The following is a 19,354-nucleotide window of genomic DNA, read 5'->3' as shown; positions in this document are numbered from 1 at the left end:
TTTGGATTTGATGAGGAATTTCAAGTGGAAACCATATGAGTGTGTGTGTGTGTGTGTGTGTGTGTGTGTGTGTGTGTGCACCTGTGTGAAGCTAAACTATATTTAAAGAGAACAAATGACTTATTATAGTGCCTCCACAAGGTCTTATTCTAAAGAGGCACAAGTAAGCCTCATTTGTCTCGCCTTAAAAGGAATGGAAGATCATTTGTTTTTATCCTGTCTGAAAACTGGCTCGCGCTAATCAGTGGCCAAACCCAAAGGAGAGCAACAGCATGATTAAATTGTTAAGAGACACTGTAAACAGCTTTGATGTTAAACAAAAACTATCATGGTGGGGCCGTTTTAATACTTCAGACCCCTTCCTTCTGATACCCTGCTGTCAAACAGACTTCTTCAACATGCTACAGAAGAATGCACAGGGATACTTGCCAAGTCTATTCTGACTGAACTTCCAAGGTCTCCCCCCTACCTGAGATAGAAAGCAGCTTGATGGAGTCTACTATTACCTTTCACACAGCTTCTAATCCCAGTTGTCTTGCTGCATTTCCAGGAAGAAGATAGGTCCACTTAGGACAAGGACTGGCTAAAACATTCCTACTAGTTCCTGAGATGCTGGTCAGAAAAAAAGGGTGGTTGTCAGGGCATTTTATTTCTCAGTGAAACCAGCTAGGTGTGCAGTGCCCTCTGCAGCACTTGAACCCTGTAACGTAGAGCTGTTTGTGTGTCTGATGTATGGCCAGGATGGAGCGGGCTGGCTGCTCAAGGGCATCTTGGTGCTCCCTGTGCATCATGCAAGTCTTTGTCATTAACCTCAAATAGATCAGCAAACAGGGTAATAATTAGAAAGAGGCTGAGAAAAGACAATCTATGATTACACATATCAGCGATCACAACATGCTGCCCTGTGCAGACTGGGGGAATGGGATGTATCAAGGTATAGGAGGGAACCCAGAGAAATGTGAAAGTGGATTTAGTATCTCATACCCTTCACCCTCAGCTTTTGACCAACAGAGAGCACTCACTAGTTCTATAGGTGGGTAGAATGAATTTCCTGGCTTGAAAAAAGACAGGAGTGGGCCCATACATCATACTCCCAGAATATGCTTTTCCTATAAAATCAGGATCAAGACATTGTCTCATATCCATAACATTCTTCCATGCAAACATTTGCACAAGGAATTTCCCATGTAAGATGGTATGTGGAATCTAGCCAAATGAAAGTCCCCTACGGAGTAGAATAATGTTGTCCCAATAATTGCATATAAAGGTTGATTAGGCTTATTTCACAGAAAATTAACAAAATATATTTAATCTGAATTAGTCAATGCCATGGTAGAAAAATCCAACAAAACGGTGATGTAGTTAACAAGGGTTTTGCCTTCATGTTCACAGTCAAGACTTGGGAAAAGAACCAGACATGTTCCCCACGAAGATTTTGGTCTGAATTTTACCCTAGTGAACACTGGGTTGCTATGCTGGGAGCTGTACTAGCGTATTTTCATAGTGGTGTCATAAACCTCCTATACTTAAATATTCATAGGGGCAAACCATGCTCTCTTCTGCAAAAACTTTAGCCCCAATCTGAATCTGGCCTAAAAAACTGTTTGGAGCTTTGGAGAAATTATTTCTACTTCTAGCTTTACATTATAGGCCCTAAAATGTTTATGAAGATGCCCTTTTGACTCAACTTCTGTTGTAGGAATTTGTTGCTTTGTGATACACATAATGATTGGCTATTTTGTCATTTTTTCCAGTGTGAAAGTAGCAACAGGGATTCATCTGCCAGGCGAGAGTGTCTCATTCAGCATTTGTCCAGATAATGGAAGGCTTAAGTTACAGAGTATATCAAAGGTTACCTTCTGGTAATATAGTCTTCCTAGCTTATCATGGATGAGATAATAGTTATATTATGTTCTTGACTTTGTTTTTTAAATGTTCCTTTGTCCTTTAAATGTTCCTCCACCCAGCTAACCAGTCAGAACAACTCTTGGTTCTCTTTTGGGCAACAGACCTCCAAGGAGATCTCCTAAATGCGCAGTCAGAAATAGTGTTAGAGAACTTAGTAACAACTATCTGCAAGGAAAGCAGTGAATGAGGTTAAAAGGATACATGGAATAGGAATGAAAATGCAGTGTTAAAAACTACTTACTAGAATGCATACATTTCCATTGCAAGGTTTTCCGTGAAGATAGAACAAACTAACCACCATTGTTAGAATTCAAAAGCTAATAAAGTTTGTCAGTCAGTATGAGAAACACCATGGAAGTATCCATTTGTATTTTTTTTAATTTCAGTCTAATTTATTGCCTTAAGTTGAGATCTCAATTCCTTTCCCAAGAGAACTGATAAGAAAATTTCATAGTTATAACTGTGGAAAGAAAGACAGACAGACAGACAAACCAAACCCCACACCCTACTCTTTCTGCATAGGTAAGTTTAGATTAACTGGTTTAGCTGTTAAATCATGACCTCAAGCCATTTAATTCTGTTCCTCATCAGATCAGTCCCCCTACCCTTTTCAGGTAGTCAAAAAGATGCATTTTAATGACCTGCCCCTCTTTCCTGCAAGAGAAAATAGAAGCAAGCTGGACTCGTGTAATTAAGACCTCCCCCTTACTTCCTTGTTCAAAGCCATTGTGAAAGTGCAGCTGAAACCCATTAAATTCAATTGAGCCCAAATGGCCCATAAGTCATATGGAAACTTCTTTCCCTCTGGGCATCTAAGTCAGGGGGATTGCTCTCAGGCTTTCCCTCTAGCTTGCTCCTTCCACCTTTTGGATAGGGGAGCCAGCAAGATGACGGGGCATCTGAACTTCAAGGCCTCCAGGCTTGGGGCTTGCCTGTAGGATACCAGCCATGGATCTGGGAGTACCTGAAACCACAGGCTGAAGAGTCTGGGATGTAGGATACTTGCTGGTGGTAGTGCCACACAGACTTGAACGCTTGAGCTCTGCTCAGTTGTTAGAATTTAGAACTGATTTGTCCTGAGACCATTTTTTTTTTAATTTTGTAAGTCAAGAGCCTTCCTTTAAGATCCAGATTCCAAACAAACTCAATCTGTTTAATTTTCATATAAGTAATATTAAAATTAAAGAAAATGTGTGGTATGGGAGGAAGCTGCACATCACATGGAGCATTATGGAAGATTCAGTCATGTTGTGAAGAACATAATCTGAACTATATAAATGAGCAATTAAAACATTAGAAATATACTCATCATTTTCCTTATTCAGTGTTACAAGGAAGCACAGTTGCTAACAAGCCCATCAGCAAATTTAGATTTAATTCGTGCTTTTTTAATAAATCTGTGGATCTGAAGAGAGAAAACGCTCACAGGTATTGCTTTCCTGTTCATTTAATCCCCCCCCTCCAGCTGAGATTTTTTAGTTTAATTTTCATGTTGCAACTTTAAATTTGTTCTACTTTGGGAATCTACCTATTCACTGTAAGATCATAAAATCACAACAACTGAAAAAATACGGGATTCAAATGAAAAAGGTTTTTAAATTAAACTGTCCCATAATATATTTATTACATATTTAGTGATGAAATTCACCCCTGAGCAGAGCGTTAGGATACGGGCAGTACACCACTCGTGGCATTCATTCCTTATTTTCAGTTTTAAATGAGCCTTATCTGCTGTAGGGACCTTATTCTGAGTTTCTGTTTAGGAGCTGATTTAATCCTGGAGGCTTTAAGAATAACTGGAAGCCCAGACCTTTCAGCTAAAAGCTCATTTCCATGACTTTACAATTTTATAAAAATTAAAACTTTAAAAGGGTTTTAAAAAAAGAAAGAAAGAACTTTGATGCAAATGCACAGTCCAAATATTAACTCATAAGAACTATCTGAATCTTGTTTGAAAACATATTGTGTAGATTATCAACTCATTCTGGTTCAATAATTAGCTGTGGAATAACTATCTGCAGTCAGTAACTGTATACATGAGCCACAAAGAAACTAATTTCAAAATTAAATATGGACTACATTTTAAAAAGTACTATTAAGGGAAATTATACATCCTGTGGTTCTACTCTGAAAAGTGATGCTATAAAAATGAGCGTCCTTGAACCTAATGAGGGTTCCAAATTTAACAACTTTCATTTCACATTGTGGCAGGGATGCCACTGCAAACTAGGACTCACGTTGTGGCCAGAAGCGGAGAGAGATGCGGAGCAGGCAGGACATTGCCAAGGATCAAAGGTGGGGCGGGAGAGAGGCCACCGCAGGAGCACAGGCTTCACTGAGACTGGAGGGAGAAAAGCCAAAGTGGCCACAGAGGACCGCAAGAGAGCCAGCACTTTCAGCCACACCAGCGTGGGCACACTTTATGGCTGCATGCTGATGCTGGTTCTCTAGCTGGCCCTCGGAGGGGGAAATAAAATACCCACTGGCCAGCATTCAAGGAGGACCATGAGTGAGCCCTCCAGAAGGCCCAGAGCGGTCAGACGCATATGACTGCCCTGACAGGGGCGAGTGGTGGCAACCCCAGGAGGTGGAATGCCCTGACAAAGCTGGCTCAACGGAGCCTGAACCCTTACCTGGGATGAGACAGTGGATCCCAGATGCAGCCAGTGTAGACTAGGACAGCAATGAGCCTGGGGAGAGAGTAAAAAACAACAGAATGCTGTGATTAGATATTGGTAGAAAAGGGAGAGTGCCTGAGCGTAAGGCACCCAGAGGCAACTAGGAAGCCAAACTAGGTAGACGTGAGGCTCAAACCAGGACAGTACACCATCTGAACTGGACTGTGACCATATAAACACTTGAACCTAATGAGGGTTCCAAATCGCCTTACCATGGCGAGCAAACTTTGTCTCAGCCACAGACAAGGAGCAACATTTCTGGTTGGCACATGGTGGGGTGTAGGGGAGGCAGAGCCCCAAAATGAGAGTCCAGGCAAGAGTGTCAAAGGAGGGAACCAGGAGGCAGGATTTAAAAACATCCTCCCAACAAGAACTGGTAACAACAAGATGTGTCAGGAGAGAATCCCTGGGAACCCTTCAAGGTATCTGACTGGAAGACAAACTGTCAACTCAAAAGGAGATGGCTGTGCCTGAATCGCAAGAAAGGGCAAAGCGTGCTAATGAACGTCATGGGAGGTTACACATATATTTGTAATTTACAGGTTAAATATTTTTCCCTAAGGCTAGGGACAGACATTCAATAAGCCTAAGCCTGAATTGATTCAAACTTTTCAGGTTAGTTTAGAGTTCCCCCCAGCATGGAACAGAGCCTCCCCTTGCCCCCACTCTGGGGCCAGGCAGTATCGCATGGAGCCCAACCCCCCAGCCCCGAGGTGACAGAGAGGGAAGGGGAGGAGGAGGAAGACTACCCATCTAGCACCAAACAGAGTCCCCCTCCTGATCCTGGGAGGAGGAAGATGAGGAAGAGTCCCCCCCAACATGGAACAGAGCCCCCCCCCCATCCTGCAGGACAACCAACCCAGCATAGTCCCTTAAAGTGAAGGGGGCAGGGAGAAGGGTTAATTGCTCCCTCTGTCCCTTCCCTACAGCTGGGATCTGCCAGCTCCAGGAGCCACCACTGTAGTCCCCTCCCCTCTGCTCCCTGGCAGACAGGCTGACCTGGCTGTGGTGGAAGAAGGGGGAAGAAGGGAAGAATTAACTCCCTCCCTGCTGACTACCTTAACGGGGCCGTGCCAGTCCCTGCTCCAGCTAGAGAACAGAGGGGAGGAGCCAGCTCTACTGTGGAGCAGAGAGACCCACCCAGCCCAGCGAGCATACTAGGATGCTGAGGGGATCTGGTTTATCTTAAACCAGCAACGGGTCTGGGACAGACATTGCATAAACCAGTTTGAGCCAAATCATTCAAGTCTGATACTATATTCAACCAGGTTTATCTCAAACCAGGAGGGAAAATGCTGCCAGCTTAGTGAACTGTGTACCTCATGAGGCTCGCAGGTGGTAGCATTCTCCCTGCTGCCCCAGCTGCAGGCTCCACAGCTGACGAGGCTCATAGCGGGGCAGTTTTCTCCTTGCTGAAAGCCCCACAACTGACACCACCACTGCAAGTCCTGTCAGCTGCGGGGCTGGCAGTAGGTGGTACATCCCTGTGGCTGGGAGCTGCTCAGTTGATGGGGCTCCCAGACCCAGGGGAGCACTAAACCACACTTCAATTAATGGCGCAATAAGAAGAAGCTACAAAGTTATTACACATTTCGCTTGTTTTATCATGCCATTAATTGGTTGAACTTGCAGCTGGGTCACAACTTAAGGCGTGATTACGAAGTTAATCTAGAGTTACCATATTTCCAGTTCCAAAAAAAAAGACAACTGTCATGCAGGGGGAGGGGAGATATATAACTCTGGGAGGGAGTGATATGGCAGTACTCTGCCCCTGCTCATTCTGTTGCACCTCACTCCCAAGCCACAGTTCCCCCAGCCCTGCCAATGCCCCTCATTCCTGACCCACAGCTCCCTATTCCCCCAGCCCTGCCCCTGCAAGCACAGACACTGACCCCAGTGCCACTGGGCCAGCCACGCAGCTCACTGCTGCTCCCTTCTAGTGCCCTTCCGACTCTTCCATCCCCCGATGGGGAACCATGCATCCAAGGCGTGTGCCTCCTCTGCTCTGCTGCAACCCTGGACCCACTGTCCCTACCTCATACACACAACCCCCACCCTCCACCCACTCCCCAGACTTACCTGCATCCAGCTGTTGGGCTGCTCCCACCCCCTGCTTAGCTACATACCACTCACGTGTGTATGCCCTACCTCCAATCACCCTGCCCCAGCCCCGAACAGCTCGTTGCTGGGGCAAGCCTGGAGCAGAGCAAAATCCTGGACATTTGATCGTACTTTTTAAAGAAATTGCACAGACCAAGATTGGAGGATCTAAAAAGAGGACATGTCTAGGAAAACCCAGACATGTGGTAATCCTAGATCTGAAGAGTAATGTGTGGAGGGAGGTGTATCTTTTCCTTTAGTTGACAGAGTCCAGTAGATGAGTAATACTGATTCTGCCCATCTATGAAAGATATACTGGACCAACAAGACTTCCTAAAGGTAAGACATTTATAAGGCAGGCTGTGTATGTACAAAGAAAAAGTAACAAAGAGCCATTTTTCTAGATAATCATCATTTTCTCATGGTCCCATTTTCCCCCCACTTCTCTGAACAAGAGAGAGAGAGCCCTCCTCTACTTAGGTTCTCTTGAGTAGAAAAAGTAGTTGAAATTAAAGCAGAAAGTGTTACTCTGCATCCAGGCTAACACACTTGATCACTTCTCCATAACTAGACAAACCCATGAACTCCTAAGGCCTTGCTGCTGAGAAGGCAGTAACAGAGGTTTCTAAATCCTTAAGGCTGTGCTACCAATCTGGAGACTGTAAAAGGACAATGTGATTGATCATCCAGGATGTTTTGGCAACACTTGTTAAAACTGTCAAGCAAAGTCTCCTTTATTTGCCTGTTTCTAATACAAAAGCGAGAAATAGCTAGGTATTTTAGTCATTGTAGGGTAAGAACTAAAACTGAAGAAGGAAGATGCTGAAACATTTATCTAGCAGAAGCATGCATCTCTCCCTCTATAAAAAAATCTGTCTTGAATTAAAACCCACATTAAAATATAGTAGGCCTACATATTCAGGAAACAGTGAAATTCAAATGAAAGGGGGAAAAATTACTGTCTCTACTCTGATTCCCCAGTACAAGGCAGCATTGAATTAAAATTGAGAAATGAAGCTTGCTGTAATCACCCTTTCTGGTAGATAAAAGTTATCTGTGGACAGATTCATCCCTGCAGCTCTTACACTGTCTCCCTAAGCTTCACAGCAGTGAAAATGGCAAGGATTAAAATAAAAAACAACAGCAGGCTGTATTCTTGCTCTATGTGAGAAAATGCCTCAGCATAATTTAATCAACACCATTTAAAAGGAAAGATTAGGTAACTCAGATCCAGTCTTCAGTGCAAGATACTAAAGCTGCAAGGTAAAGCTACTATGGCACTGCTCCTCAACCTTCTTAGACCCAAGGCACTCCTCAAAGGCACCCCTACAAAAAACAGGTTTTGGTTTTCACTCATTTTTGACAGGAAAAGTAAGAGAGCAATTTTTCTGTTGCAAAGAATTCAGATCACAACAGATCACAATGTGCTTAACTACTGATTCCTATTTGAAATCTCTGGCTTTATCTTGTGAAACATGTTGGCACAGTGCAATATGCTGATTGAGAAACACTGGTGTATGGGGTCAGCAAATATCCATCTCATAGTTTCATAGTTTCTAGGGTCGGAAGGGACCTGAGCAGATCATCTAGTCCAACCCCCTGCCATGGCAGGAAAGAGTACTGGGGTCAAATGACCCCAGCAAGATGTTCATCTAACCTCCTCTTAAACACCCCCAGGGTAGGAGCCTGCACCACTTCTCTTGGAAGCTGGTTCCAGACCCTAGCCACCCTGACTATGAAGTAGCGCCTTCTGATATCTAACCTAAGCCTGCCCTCTGCCAGCTTGTGATCGTTATTCCTGGTCACTCCTGGCAATGCTCGGGGGAACAGTGACTCCCCCAGTGCCTGCTGATCCCCCCCGACTAGTTTATAACAGGCCACAAGATCCCCCCTCAGCCTTCTCTTGTGGAGGCTGAACAGGTTCAGGTCCCGTACCCTCTCCTCATAGGGCCTGCCCTGTTGTCCCCTGATCTTACGAGTGGCCCTCCTCTGGACCCTCTCCATGCTGTCCACATCCCTCTTGAAGTGTGCTGCCCAGAACTGGACGCAGTACTCCAACTGTGGCCTGACCAGTGCCGCATAGAGGGGGAGGATCACCTCTTTGGACCTGCTCGAGATGCATCTGTGGATGCATGACAAGGTACGGTTGGCCTTCCTGACTGCCTCCCCACACTGCCGGCCCATGTTCATCTTGGAGTCAATGATGACCCCAAGATCCTTTTCCGCCTCCGTGCTGACAAGAGGGGAGTTCCCTAACCTGTAGGTATGGTGTCGGTTGTTCCTCCCAAGGTGCATCACCTTGCACTTGTCTGTGTTGAATCCCATCCTGTTCTTGTCCGCCCACTGTTGTATGTCTAGGTCTGATTGTAGCCTGTTGCATCCTTCCAGTGTGCCCACGTCCCCCCACATCTTAGCATCATCAGCAAATTTGAACAGGGTGCTTTTTACCCCGTCATCAAAATCACTGATGAAGATGTTGAACAGTGCAGGCCCGAGGACCGAGCCCTGCAGAACCCCACTGCCCACGTCCTCCAAGGTTGAGAAGGACCCATCCACTACCACCCTCTGGGTGCGGTCCTCCAGCCAGTTGGCAACCCATTTGACTGTGTGGGTGTCTACACCACAGCCCCCCAATTTCTTAATGAGAACAGGGTGAGAGACAGTGTCAAAGGCCTTCTGGAAGTCCAGGAAGACTATATCCACTGCTACCCTTGCATCTAATGAGCTGGTGATCTGATCGTAAAAGGCCACCAGGTTGGTCTGACAGGACCTGCCACTGATGAACCCACGTTTGTTGCCCCAAGCATGCAGTCCGCTGCTGGCACCTCCTGGATGTGTGCCAGCATAATTTTCTCGAACAGCTTGCCTAGGATTGAGGTAAGACTAACCAGCCTATAGTTTCCTGGGTCCTGCTTCCTGCCTTTTTTGAAGATGAGGACCACGTTGGCCCTCTTCCAGTCCTCCGGTACCTCACCAGAGCACCACGAGTGCTTGTAAAACCATGCTAGGGGACTTGCAATGACCTCGGCCAGTTCCTTTAGAACTCTAGGGTGGAAATCATCCGGACCGGCTGACTTGAATATGTCCAACCCCTCCAGAAGCTCCCTAACTAAATCCTCGCTAGCCTGTGGCCCAGGTGTGCCTCCCCCGGGGCCCGATGGGAGCCCAGCAGGGAGGTGGCTGTTCTGGTCCCTACTTAGGAAGACAGAGGCAAAGAAATCGTTAAACATGTTAGCTTTGCTGTCTGGTGTGACGACCAAGTTTCCCGACGCGTCCTGCAAGGGCCCCACATTACCCGGGACCTTCTTTTTACCCCCTATGTATTTAAAAAAGGACTTCTTATTGTCCTTAATCTGGGAAGCTAGTCCCAGTTCCATCTCTGCCTTGGCCTTCCTAACTACCCCCCTACATCCCCGAGCAACTACAGAATAGTCCTCCCTGGTGATGACCCCTTCTTTCCAATGGGTGTAAGCCTCCTTTTTAGCAAGGAGACATTCCCAGATGCTTTTGGTGAGCCACGGAGGCTTGTGTGCTCTCCTGCTCCCTTTGATCCTCGTTGGGATTACCTTCCTTTGGGCATGGAGGATTGTCTCCTTAAGGAGCGACTACTCTCCTTGGACACCTGGCTCCCCTCCGGGACCTCAGTGCTTCACCAACTATCCTCCTTAGCTCGTTGAAGTTTGCCCTCCTGAAATCTAGGGCTGCTGCCTTACTGCAGGCCTTTGCCACCTTGCGCTGGATGGTGAATTCCAGCAGGCGATGATCGCTGTCGCCCAGGTGGTTGAGCACCCGCAGCCCCCTCACCAGGTCATCACCCGTGGCCAGCCCTAAGTCCAACAAGGCGTCCCCCCTGGTGGGGCTGTGTACCTCCTGGGTTAGATGGAGGTCCTGCACTCTGGCCAAGAACCTACATGAGCGTTCAGACCCGGCTGACTGTTCTTCCCAGCAGATGTCCGGGAAGTTCAGGTCCCCCATGACTACCACACCCTTAGCCTTCACTACCTCTGTGAGCTGATCCAAGAATTCCCGGTCAAGCTCTTCTCCCTGGTTGGGAGGTCTGTAGTAGACTCCCACCATTAAGTCTCTTTCCCCTCGACTGCCTTGTACTCTAACCCAAAGCACTTCAGAGTGCCCCTCCCCTGACTCCTTGCTAATTGACGGGGATATGTATTCCTCCTTTATATAGAGTGCCACACCCCCAACTCTCTTTCCTATCCTGTCCCTCCTGTACAGCCTATAGCCCTTGACATTCACCGCCCAATCATGCGTTGTGTCCCACAACATTTCTGTAATCCCCACTATGTCTCAAGTCTGTTTGATTTGACTCTGCCCTGCAGGTGAAGAATATGACTATGGCAGCAGTAACACTGGGAGATACTGGGCCTAGTCACTGGCTTTCAGTAAGCAGAACACCTTTTGTTGCCTCACACACAAATATTATTCAAAAGCACCTTTTTATGAAGGAAGACCCTTGGCCCCTATTTTGAAAAGAGGACTTGAAAGTGGTTCTAACTTTTGGGAATTTATATGAGTTTTAATTCTTTCCTAATTCCACAGAACTTGCTGTAGGATATTTCCCACAAGCCATTGCTTCAGTGTGCTGCGAGATAACTACTCAGAAGACAATGCTATTGTAGCATTGAAACACATGGCAAGTGTGGATGCAGATCAAAACTGTCTCCAAAACAGCATGGCTAGTATGGACATGCTGTGATACCTAAGTGGTGTGATCAGAACGGTCCAATTACCAATTTTTCAGCCTCTAGTGCAAATATAGCCAATGCTACCTTGAAAAACAATTACATCTAACTTAATTGTACACATGCTGCTAACTCTGTGGTTATTGGAAATAAGGAAACTACACACAGGAGAAGAAGAAAATGGAATACAGAAGGAGTTCCCATAAGGGAGAGGGGGTTTTTAAAAAGGTTTTAAGTTAAAACCAGATGTCTTGGAGGATATACTTCTCTCTAAAAAACTCCCTTGAACCTCTCCTATATTAATTCTGGTCTAGCCAATGAAGTCAGTCCTACCAACTGGTAATAGAAAAGAGCTTATTTAAAAGAAAAATGAGTGGGGCTCTCTCCCTCATCCATGATACTGTTATGGGTACTACCTTCCACATATTGGTTTACCATCAGCCCTGAAGCCATGGAGGCCTGAGAAAATAGCTAGCACCCCTCTGCAATTTGAAAGGGGCCACAGAAGACACATCTGCTTTTTGCTTTCTAATTACTTTTCTGCATAATTCGTCCTAACCACAGCAATTAGCAATAAAGCTCAAAACACTCATGCATTATCCTGATGACATTTAATTATGACAGTAGATACAGTATACTTTACCATATGTAACCCAGTGAGTATAAGATATTTGCACATAAGGGTTATATACTGAAAATGACAATACAATACAAGTAAAGGAAAACCATGAATTTATCAGACTGCCATAAAAGGGTTGCAACTGATGCATTTTTATGTGAACCGTGTTACATACTACTGGTTCCCCAATGTGAAAAGATCTTTAAAAAAAAAAAAATAAAAGAAATAAAGAGTAGGTCCTGAAGTTCTACTATTACACACTGATTTCCTGCTTTCAAAATATGGAGGTAAAATTCATGTTTTTGGATATGTGTCCTATACCTCCCATTGATCATTGAAAGGAATTTTCTATTTTCTTTTTTTGTGTATAATTGCATCCCTTCTCATTCTAAATATTCTATCAGCATGTGACAAGATAGGAAAGCTGATATTTTCACCAGGATTATCCATGAAATGCGTCTCCTACCACTGATTTACAAGGGTACTATTCATAAGAAATGATTAATAGTTCACTAGCACTGCCAAAAAGTACATAAATCTGGGTGTCTCCTATACAACTGACACACAGCTCTTCTCACAGATACATTCAACTCTCTCTCATCTAAATCCAATCCCAAATGGGCATCCACTGGAGCTTATTATGCAACACAGTTGCTGATTAGAGGATCTTGGGGCTGCATTACTGATGGCACCCAATTAGATGTTGTAGAAAGCAATGTCCTCATTGGTTTGTACTAGACAAGCATGATTAAGTGTTAACTATCTTCTAAATTAACAGACACCACCACAGATGAGTCCACAGTAACTTATCAGGATAGGAAACCAGATCCATTGCCAAGTTTCCTGCATTCTCAGTTACATCTATCTAATAGAAATAGAAATTGGAGGCTTCTTAAAAAGCATATCATGTGTGACTATTCTCATTTCCATGATTCAGCAAAACACTTAAGCCCTTGCTTAACTTAATCAACAAGGCTTAACTTGTTAAAGCATTTAACTCAACTGTGACAGATTTAAACAAGTGCTTTTCTGAACCGAGAAGTAGGATATTATTTTCTTGACTTCCATTCCTCTAACAATAAATATTTCACATTTCCTGAACACATTTCATCTGAGAATTCCAAAGAACTTTGCAAATACTGACAACCAGATTATATCACTCTTATCCTATTGACTAGCACTATGCTCCAAGATTTCAATTATGCTATCTATATGTGCAGAATATAGCCCTTAATATGGTCCAGATTATATAAAAATAAAGAGAAGAATGTTCATTGCAAAGTTTCCCATATAGGTATGCATGATGCAGTATTTTATTCCATGATGATCACATACTGCTTTGCAAATAATACAGTGCAATACCCTGCATTTCTCCTGCCGGCTTGGTTATGTACATCTTATAATACTTTTTTGTTACAGTATCTTTTCCCTGATTTCATTACTGTAAAGTATCTTTGATTTAGGATGACACTATAAGAGCCCACAAGCCTACACTACTTGCATTGACATCACTAGGAACTGAAGGCACTTATTAACAATCAGATTTGGTCCTGATATTAAAAAAACCTAAATTCTCTTTTTTCCTTGGGTCTGTATTTTAAGAATTTTCTTAGCGTTTATGTATTATGCATTAAAGAAGATTCCCTTTCCCCGACCCTCTATTTATTTAATAACAATTTATTATAGGTCCAAGCTTATGGGTTGCTATGGGTCCCCCATATGCTATCACTCAGGAGGAAGCTAGGCAGATGCCCTGTACATGCAGTCTCTGCTGGAGCTGCAGCCAGGGAGCAGAGGGGAAGGGCCAGCCCAGCTCTCCGGAGCAGAGATTCCTGCCCAGTCCAGAGAGCATGCAGGGGGACTCTGATTTAATTTAAACCAGAAAGGGATCTGGGACAGCCATTACAAAAACTGGTTTGACCCAAATCAGTTAAGTTTGATACTGCATTCAATCAGGTTTATCTCAAAACAGTTAAAGCCATTTTCAAACAGATTTATGTGCACTGAACATCCGTTCTGTTATAGGTTTAAACCAGTCTCTAATCACTTAAACCAATTTATGTGTAATGTCTGTCCCTAGCCTTAGTCAATTACTAGGTTGTTATCCTGAGAAACAGAAATGGATTATGAGATTCAGAGATTTCTTTGCAATCCTGCTTATTTTCAAATAATCTACACAAAATAATGCTCCTCTGAACACAGTAGGCACATCTACAAGTGACACTCCATCGCCGTAGCAATGTGCTAGAGTTACATAGCATTTGCAGTCACAAACCGTGACGCCACAGCTATGTCACTGTAGCAACGTGCTCCCTTGTTATAGTGCACTGCTATGGCAACGTAGCAGCTAAAAATAACCACGTGTGGTTTATATGGTGCAATACAGGCTTTCAAATACTTTCAAAAGGAAGTATTAAATGATGGCACAGTAACAAATGCGTCATAGGGACACATGTAGATGCACCCAGTAAGAGCCAAACAGCAGTCAGTTTCCTCATTCACAGCTTTTCAACTTGCCTGTCCAATGAGTCTTCTTCCTCAAGGAACTCTGTCCCTGTTCCTGTCAAGATCATACCTAGGCCTCAAACCCACAGACACACACAAAACTTATCAAAGTCCTTTACCCCCTTGCACATGCAACTAGTCCCAGGAAAGCTTCTCAGTCCACAAGTTTAAATTCTGCTCAGTCTTTGGCGTGCTTCAGGCATTAATGTCCTGTTATTCCAAGCCATCATTACAAAAGGGAACAATTAATAGTTTCTTCCATTTTGCCTAAAAAAATGTGTTTAGAACATCCAGTTTTCAACCTGACCTGTGACCGTTTACAGATCAAAGACCCATTTGTGCCAGCCATTAACACCACCTGGCACTACAATTTATTTCTAACTAGACAACTTAGAACAAGGGTGCTAAACAGATCTGGCCCCTGGTGTTGTGTCATCAGACCTGCGGAGCTCCATGCGTTGTGGCCCTCTGTCCTAGATCAGGTGCATATGGCAGCACAAAATGCAAATCCGAGCACACAGGACCTTGTTGAGGGTGGCAGGGAGTCCCCAGAGGCAGATCCCAGCCAGGTGGGGGCAGTGTGGGGTCCCTGGAGCCTGGCTAGACAAAGGAGGTGTGAGACCCTGAGGCTTGATCCTGGCAGTATCTGGATTCATCTGGCTTGCAGATGCAAAACTGCTGCTGACTTAACTCAAAAAAGAGCACTTTTCCATGAAATAACATCAGACACCCAAGTGGAAAGTATTTGTTCTTGTGGGTTTAATTATAAATATTGTGGGTGTTTATAATTCAAGACTATGGTAATGTATATGCAGAATGGGGAAGAATTAGACTGAAACCTTAATTAAAGTATCTCTAGAAAACTAGAAGTAGGGGATTATAATAGAAATCATTCTGCAATCTTAAGTACTGGATCTATATTACTCCCCCATACAATATAAAAACGTCTTCTGTTCTTTTCCTTTACAATTAGGTTGAATATAGCTTAGAACTGGGCAGTTCACAATGGCAAAAAAGACTTTCCACATTATCAGTACCATATCACTACTACAGCTGAAGAATCTTACACATGTAGCACAACTAAGTGGCGCACTCAGGAAAACCTACTTTTACAAGATATAGCTACTAGATTAGACTTCCTCTAGCTAATGGGGGTTCCTGTCTCCAAGCTGGGGAACTCAGGGCAACCTATACACATGATGGACCTCTTCTCTGACATGTGCTAAGTAGCGTATGTCAGCAATTGAGTCTGCTGCTAGTCTCCTGGAGCGTGCTAATCAGCACACTCCAGCAGCCTCCGTGTCATGTGTATTCAGCATCCCTGTGTTTCAAAATGGCAGTGGGGGGACTTTAACTAAAACTCTGTGGGCACTTTAATTAAAGCATCCCCCTCCACCCTGGGGCATGTGTATAGATGTCCTCAGTGTGAGAGAGACTCCAGTCCATGTCCATTAACTTCCATAACTGCTGGAACCTAAAAGCCAGTGATCTTTATCAAGTAGTTTTACACACTTAAGCTTTCCAGTAAAACTCTCTTTTCCAGGTCTCTTTTACATTTGTTTTTATTTCATCTCCCCTGTTTTTGGTGCCTTTTTCTGGTATTTGTTTTTTGCAAAAGAAATAGTCATCTTGCTGTATAATCTCTTATTCAAAGAAATGCAAAAAAGAAATAGATGGTATTCAGGGTCTTGTATTATAGCTATAACCTCAAGAGTGGGAGGGAAGAGAAAGACTATTAAAATAACTCTCCTCCTTTATGTCTACAAAAAAACTTACTATAAAATTACACATTTGTGCTACATGCTTGGTAATATACCATATTTACAAAGCTCCTCTCTGTTTCTTTCTGGTATTACAAAATGTTCTCAATATTTGAAGAATTTCAAGGACTGCTTACTACTGACTTTGCTGGATTATCAAACAGTGTATGAGTGAACTTTATAATATTAAAAAAGAAACAGACAAGAGAAGCAGAACTTCACCCGATCCTGTTTGTCTTCCACTTCTCTACAGTCAAGATTTCTCCCAGAACTGAAACATGTCCACACTTCCTGGCTCAACAATGTGTATGTGTGTGTGGTGGAGGGGAAACAGTTGTTGTGGAACTGTTTTTTATTTAAATAATTTTACAACGCTGGTTTCAAACTTGGTTCCCATGCAATTGTGGATGTATAAACAAGACAGCTACTAAACTCAGGGTATTGGCTCAGTAGCCCACAACACATGAAGCTTCTATAGCTAATTTAGCAATTTGATCAGTGTTGTATTACAACAAACCAGATATTGTGATGCTGTTTTAGGAGTAAAGCAGCACAACACCACTAGCAACCACTAGTGAAATAACTGTTCACACAATGTACCCAGTAGAATCCTTTTCCCACTGTGATTGTTTGCAAGAATTTTTACCTCAGTCACTAACTGTGAGTCGATGTTCACACCAGCCCACTGGGCCTATCTGAGTAGCACTGAATAAATCTCAACATGCATTTCAAGAAACATATCGCCAAATACTTGGCATGCATCATCTTGTCCCTCATGCAGAGTAACACAAATCTGTTTCTACGTAGCAAGCAGTTTATTTTTCATAAGTTCAAAGAGCAGGGTTCAGCAGCACTGAATTCCATGAGCCTTACATCTATTTCCATTTCTACTTCAAAACAATTTGCTCTTTCTCACGCAGTTATTCCCACTTCAGAGAGTAAGGAAAATACAAGTCACATAGGTTCTCCCACCATTGCACTCAAGGCACGCTCCATTAATTATTTAGCTCAAACAGTTTCAGTAAACAAACCATGACCCTGCTCTTGTAAGTCAATCCCTTATAGTCTGGAGGACTGATATACCTACCCCAGTGGTGGTGCCACTGGCAGTGCTCCGGGTGGGCTGCTTTTTAATCCTTGTAAACCTGAACTCAGTGGCGATGCGTAGGGGGTGCACTCCCTGACAGCCAGCATTCCCTGCTTAGGTGATGGGCAGGGGTGGCAGGTGAGGGAGCTGGTGCCCCACCCCGGCAGCACCAGTCGGGGAGTGGGAGCACCAGGAGAAGCGATCCCCACAGTCCCCCTGTGGCTGATTGCGCTGACCCGGAGGGAACGTTTCCCCGTAGCGCAACACTTCCAGGTCAGCGCAATCAGATTCCACCCCCCACCCCCCTCACCCCAATCAGTGTGATTGGCTATGGAGGGAAAGTCCCCACCCCTGGTCGCTCACTGGCTGCTGTGGGGGACAAGTGCCCTTCCTGACTCAGGAGGCACCAGTCGCCTCTAAACAGAGTTCAGCTTCAGGTGCAGCAGTTGTTTTGGATAGTCTAATTAGCCTCGTTGCTGAGCCACACTAATGAGCAGGTCCCAGATACTGTGTAAAGGCTTGCAGTTTAGGAGGTGACCTGCCTGGAGCAGCACAGCACACTTAAGGATGGTACCATAGTGCACTATACCCCCGCCCTTTCTTTCAACATGTTCTCTCCTGTACAAGGTATAGCCATCCATACCTGTGGTCCAGTCATAGGTGGAATCCCACCAGGTCTTGGTTATCCCAATGAGATCATAGTCATTTCTGTTTAGCAGAAGGGCCAGTTCCACCTGTTTGTTCCCCAGGCTCCTGGCATTTGTGTACAGGTAAGTGAGTCTGTCACTGGAGGCCCTAGGCTTCCCTGCACTCCTACAAAACCCACATCCCTGGGCTGGGGTAGGAGTTCATTCCTCTGAGCAGCCTGACCTGCTGACTTTATGGTTGACACTTGGTGGGCTTGCACAGGTGGTTATCCACCCATCTCCCAGCAAACTTAGTTTAAAGGCCGGTCAAGCAGGTCAGCTATTCTGGCTGAGAAGAGCTTCTTCCCCAATGGAGTGAAGTGGAAATTGTCCCTTCTCAACAAACTGTTGCATCTCTCTCCAAAGCATGGACTCTGGTCGTAAAAACTGAAGCCTTCACAATGGCACCAGTACCACAGTCTTCTGCTCACCACTTCAAGATGTCTCTCCCTCCTTAGCCTGTGACCCGTAACCAGAAAGATGGAAGAGAAAACCACCTGCGCCCCCAACCCTTTGAGCCCCACTCCCAGAGCCCTGTAGTCATTCATAACCTGACTGGAATTGCTCCAAGCCATGACATTCATGCCCACATAGATAAGGAGCATGGGGTAGTGGTCAGAGGACCAGAAAAGTTTTGGGATCCTCTCAGCTACATCCCAGATATGGACCCCTGGGAGGCAGCAGACTTCATGGGCTAAAGGGTCAGGGTGGCAGAGCACCCTCTCTGCCCCATCAAGGAGTGTCCTATGACAACCACTCTGCATTTCTTCTTAGGGATGGTAACTGGTCGCATTTCTTCCTGATGTGCAGGAGCTGGCAGCTCTGCTGGCTGAACTGGTGCTGTGAGGGGTTCATACTTGTTGCAGAGATCCAGGGGGGAGGTGACCCTAATGCAGCTACCCTTGGGCCTGGAGACAACCTTTGTCCAAGGGACCCCTGGTTGGACAATATGGGAGCTCCTCTAGCTCTGGCAGTCAACCTAGCTCTTTCCTCTTCTTTCTTCAGGTGAAGAGCCTGGCAGTAGGAGTCAATCTCCTCTTCACCACCCCTGATGGCATGCAGCCTCTGCATCAGTCTGAAGCTCCCTTATGTGGCACTCCAAAGACTCCAATACAGAGCAAACCTCACAAGGGGAGGTGTCATTGCTCCTGATCCCACGTGCCTGCAGTCGGGCCAGGCAGCCCCCACAGCCAAGAGCCAGGGGTCCCATCTGAGTGGAGGCTGGAATCACGGGTTCCATCTGGGTGGAAGCCTCGGAGGTACCAGGGGGAGGTCTAGTCACAGAGGGGATCTTTGGGGTGTCCCCACCAT

At 44.9% G+C, this 19,354-nt stretch overlaps 1 long non-coding RNA gene across 1 annotated transcript in view; it reads right to left on the bottom strand.

Annotated features, from left to right (window-relative positions):
* LOC149868845 (uncharacterized) overlaps nt 1-19,354 on the bottom strand; it is a 79,928-nt gene that overhangs the window by 16,447 nt on the left and 44,127 nt on the right. Inside the window, exons 6-7 of the long non-coding RNA XR_016441039.1 lie at nt 4,542-4,598; nt 4,146-4,249 (exon numbers count right to left, since the gene is read on the bottom strand). This is a non-coding gene — a long non-coding RNA (uncharacterized LOC149868845). The remainder of the gene's footprint in view (nt 1-4,145; nt 4,250-4,541; nt 4,599-19,354) is intronic.

This window comes from Crocodylus siamensis, chromosome 3 (assembly GCF_052110815.1).
Source record: "Crocodylus siamensis isolate JL-2025a chromosome 3, ASM5211081v1, whole genome shotgun sequence".
Taxonomy (NCBI): Eukaryota; Metazoa; Chordata; order Crocodylia; family Crocodylidae; genus Crocodylus; species Crocodylus siamensis.
This window is presented reverse-complemented; position numbering and strand designations above follow the sequence as displayed.